We start from the raw sequence: 4,927 nt of genomic DNA on the forward strand, positions 1-4,927 counted from the left end.
CATGAAGGGACAATGTGAAACAGAACTCCAGAAGCGAGCACCAGAGAGATTAATCACAGCTGAGAAATCCTAGCCTGCTGGAGAATTTCCCCTATAGCCATCTTAGGAAGTGTTTTAAAAAACACCGACTAGTAGAACTTGCTTTTTCAAGGAGAGGAGAAAAGCAATATCACCTAATGAATCCATGTATTTTACCTCTGTTTCAAATGTGCACTGGGAAAATTAGGTGTAGGGATGATGCATTGATCAAATCATTTTAATTCCATATTTCTCATTAATATATTGAATTTTAAATTATTGAGCTCAAGTAGAGGCATTATAAATTTATGGCTTTTATCAATCAAATAGAATTATGGACATATCCATGCAGTTAACCACCAGTTTTGCAGTTAAAGCACAAGCTCAATAGATTCAATTTCACATAGATATGAGTGAGGAAAACAGCAATCCTTTCCAAATTACAGCATTTATTTTTCATAGATGAAATTGAATTTGATGAGGTTTTACAAGTAAATTGGTAGCTAATTTAACATCATAGTAATGATAAAATTTGTCTCCTTGCAGAAATTCAGTGAGGGCTTTTTTGATGGGTTTTTTTTTTTTCTCATTGTTGAACCAGATAGCAATATTAAAGTGGCTTTGGACACAGAAGTTTCAAGTGAGCAAAAATACTTTCCACTATATATGAAGAAATGCAAGTGAGACTGGACCTACCATCCTATGCAGTTYGGTGCATGGGTCAGTGGCAGGAATGGCAATTCATATGTTTCTGTTTTTCATGGATATTGTTTGTAAATTACAAACCCACATCATGCAAGATCAGACCTCTGACAAGTGACAGGTTATGAGTGAATTTTGCAACATATGCTCTTCTGAAAATGGTTTAACAGTGAAACCTTGTGACCAGGTGGGAAAGCAGGATAACATACCATGTAAGCCTATAGGACACAATAATCTTAGCTACAGATGCAAAAGCCAAATTCAGAGTTACCTTAAAGGTATTAGCCCTAAAGTCTAGTTTATAACCTCAAGGTTACTACTTTACTCCAAATAAAATAATTCAAAAAGGTGAACTTAGTCAAGTAGCTTAAATGAATAAATAAAACTCCATTCGTYTGTGGTGCAAATAAGCTGCCAGTGTTACAAAAGTAAGATGAGCTCCCTCCTGCCATGCCCAATACCAGATGATAGTTTTAAATAAAACTGAGGAAGGGTTGCTGGAATAGTAACCCAAGCAAAACATCAAAGACAAATTAGGAATGAATAGTACCAGGTGGACACCACTAGTGATGACATGATGGATGTGAAAAGCTACCGAAAGGTTTGTCATAAGCCGACACTGACAGCTAGAAATCTGCTGGAGACTTGAAAGTAGTCTTTGATACTACCAAAGAGAACTACTGAAAAAGAGAGTGAGAATTTTTAGTGCAGGATGTGAAACACATTACTTTGAAAATATTAAAAATCTAACTATCACACTGTGTGGTCCTCCAGCATATGAAATTGAGTTTTGTTACAATAATCACTAACTCTCTAGGAATGCACTAATTTGGAGCATCACAGAAATACTGGTATTAAACAGAAAGAGGTTTCTTCTACTAGGATTTTCTGCTGAATATATATCTTCAAGGAAATTGTAGAAGACTATGATCCCTGCATGAGTTATTTCCTATGGTAGCTTCAAACACTATGATGGCATAGGTCATCATGCAATCACAGTTCTAGGAGTAAAGGGAAGTATAACAGCATAAATATCCCAGGAGTAATCTATGTTTATCAGAATTCTGCTTCAGTGAGGACCAAAGACTGCAAAGTAGGAAAGATTCTTTAAAGGTACTTAGTAGGAAAAGAAGCTGGTGAAAAAGTTAGATTAGCTGTGCTGGAAACTGCCTCCATGTTGTGTCAGTCTCTGAGGAGAACAGAGGTTAAAAACTGTGAATCACACACTCACTTGACTTAACAGAAACAGCACTAAAGGCAGAGAAAAAGTAATATGTGGTCTTATAAGATGCTGACATGTTCTCCAAGGATGAGAAGCATTTTGACTGATGTGATCAAGTGAGACACTGGACTGTGCTAAAACCAGGCAGTATTTCTGTGAGACAGTCCTACATCGGATTTCCCCCAATGACTCAGGTAGCTGTGCAAGTCATGGTGAATTTTAATGGGCTAGAAAAGGGTGATTAAGTAATCATCATGGGCAATTACAGTTGTAAAAATGCCCAGTGGAGACCTGTGGCTGTGAGAGCTTCAGTTTGTAGAGAATTCAGGAAACTCCCCATTTTCACACAGTAGATGTCAGACACAAATACATSCATAGCTGGGATTTGATCCCTGGCTATCATTTTATTAAAGTAATACCTAAAGGTCCAAGTAAAGATCTTTTTCTGATCTGTTATGTATTGTCCCAAGRGTTTAGAATGCCTTTTCATTCATAAATATAGCAGTGGCATCTGATAAGATAATAAAGTCAAGTAACAAAGGAAATTATTTCTTTCTTGTTGAATAAAGGGGAAAAAAAGAAACAAAAAATAATTTTATTSCCCTTTTTTTTCTTTTGAAGAGCTACAATTTAGATTTCAGGAAGTCTTCCTCACCTCTCCAGTAAATACAATAGGTGCAAGCAGCTGAAATTTCAAGCCTAAACACTGATTATTACAAACTACAGGAAAATCCCTGTTAAACTGGAGAAAATATTACTGTTTGTAGGAATGATGATCTGAGGTATTTCTAACAGTTTACTTTCTGGTTGATTTGTTAGACAACAGGAGWATTTTTTGCATTCACTTGGCTTTCWGCAGTATCTGTCCATCCAACCCATATCTGCCCATCTAAGAATAATAGCCTATTTTGGAAGTATAATACACAACTAAGGAGATAAGTAGTTAAATCAGATCTTGACAAAACAGTGTASAGAGTTTCCTTTTTAAAAAGCTGGTTGGTACTTAAATAGGGGAAAGTCAACAGCCATATTGCAAAGTGAGAAAGAGTCTGAAAAGCATTCTGAGGAGAGCCTAAAAGAAGTAACAGCTGGGATTCCCTGGGAAAGTTTTAATAGATATTGAGAGATATTAGTTGTTTAACATAAACAGCTAAGTTTTCAGTGGAACGAGTTACATATAGTTATTATACCATGCGGCTACTATGTCATTTGCCTGGCTTTATTGCCTAGCATGATTAGRTGAAGGCTTAGGCCCACAGATTCCAAATTTTGTTTAGAGATGGATTTGGTTGGCATGAAGTTAATTTTCTGAGTAATATTCCTAGTAGTGGGTACAATGCTGTGTTTTGTCTTTAGCACAAGAATATTGATAACACACTGATGCTTTGATTGTTGCTAGGTAATGTTTATCCTAAGTCTGTGGCGTTTTTAGTTTCCTGTGCTCTGCCAGAGAGCAGATACGKCACAAACACAAATCAGGAGACCAGAGGAAACTACAGCTGACAGCAGAACCTGCAGCTCCTCAAGATACGAACGATGAACAGCCTGCCTGCATAGACACAGGGAAAGAACCCAATAAGGTGGAAGGAAACCCCAGACCAAAAATCTAGATTGGATCCAGATACACATGAAAGGCACATGAGGGGCAGGTGCATAAGTCATAAGGGTATAATTGTACAGGGGCTTCTTTGTTCTGTGTTCCTTCTCTACATTAAGAAATCATATCTATTTTTTTTTCTTTTCACATACTAATGACAAAGAATCCAAAGGTATTAAATGTTACCAATTCACTTTCTGACATGCCAAAAATATTATATGGTTAATTTTTTTGTTCTGGATTTCTTTTTCGTTGAAGTAATAAACTGACTTGCCTTAGTAATAAAAAGAAAAAGAGGACACATGGAAGCAGTTGATAACTTCTGCTTAGGAAGGAACGCAGAATGCTGACTGTATGTACAAGAGAGAATTATAGACTATATCTGTAATGTTTCTTGCAAACTAAACTCAGAAACTGTTTCCTCACTGAAAGATTTCCATTACAAGTGGAATTTCCCCAATTATATCATTCAAATCTGACTAAACTTCCTCCAAAACAGACTTTACTAGGAACTGCCAGCACAAATGAAAACTTTCATATMACCATTGCTAGCAAAAATATCTGAAATGGATCTTAAAATACTGAAAAATATCAGAAATGTTTTGACTCAAGAAAGCGTAAACAAAAAGCTGTCCAGAAGTACAGCAGAAAGAAACAGTCACTTGCTGTGGCCCACACAGAATAAAAAAGGTAAAAATTGGTAGCTGGCTGTTCAGTCCATTTATGAGTTCTCTAAAAAGGGAAGAACTATAAAGTAAAAACAAGTGCAGTTGAAGTTATTCAAGACAGATAAGACAAAGGTCAAATGTAAAGAACTGCAGAGGACCCTTCTGACTGGGTGCTAAATACTAGATGAAATTCAATGCAAGTAAATTTAAAATTGTTATTAAACAATCTGAACTACATACATAAAATAGACCTTGTCACTTAGAAATATGGTTTTAGAGTAGTAATTGAGAGCCCTACTAAAGTGTCAGTTCCATGCTCAACAATGGTCAGAAAATTAATCATATATTAAGAAAAAAAAATRCAAAAGTTTGCAGCGAAATGAAACATGCCAGGTTACTGAATCAACCAATAACTCACCTGCATTTTTATCATCATGGGTGAGTCTAGTCCCAGCAGAGATAACCAGAATGGAAACTTCTGTAATAAAAATAGTTCTCCTCAGATATAGCAAGAGATAACTAAGGGGTCTATGACGAGATAGACAAAGTCACGAACAGCAACCATCATCACTATCGTTTCCAGCAAGGGAGTTGGGAACTATCAAACTAAGCAAAGGCACACCTTACCATACAGTAAGGAACAATAAGTCAAGCTCATTCCTGGATGCTGAGGAAAACTATTAAGGGTTTGGTCTTTTTTCCAAACCTTATTTTAGGAAA

The 4,927-nt window shown here is 36.2% G+C and overlaps 1 long non-coding RNA gene across 1 annotated transcript in view; it reads right to left on the reverse strand.

Moving 5' to 3' along the window:
- LOC130572101 (uncharacterized) overlaps positions 1 to 4,686 on the reverse strand; it is a 33,279-nt gene extending 28,593 nt beyond the window's left edge. Inside the window, exon 1 of the long non-coding RNA XR_008965440.1 lies at positions 4,626 to 4,686. This is a non-coding gene — a long non-coding RNA (uncharacterized LOC130572101). The remainder of the gene's footprint in view (positions 1 to 4,625) is intronic.
- Positions 4,687 to 4,927: the final 241 nt, after the last annotated feature.

This window comes from Malurus melanocephalus, unplaced genomic scaffold, assembly GCF_030028575.1.
Source record: "Malurus melanocephalus ecotype Western Australia unplaced genomic scaffold, MMel_1.1 scaffold_0, whole genome shotgun sequence".
NCBI classification, from domain to species: Eukaryota; Metazoa; Chordata; class Aves; order Passeriformes; family Maluridae; genus Malurus; species Malurus melanocephalus.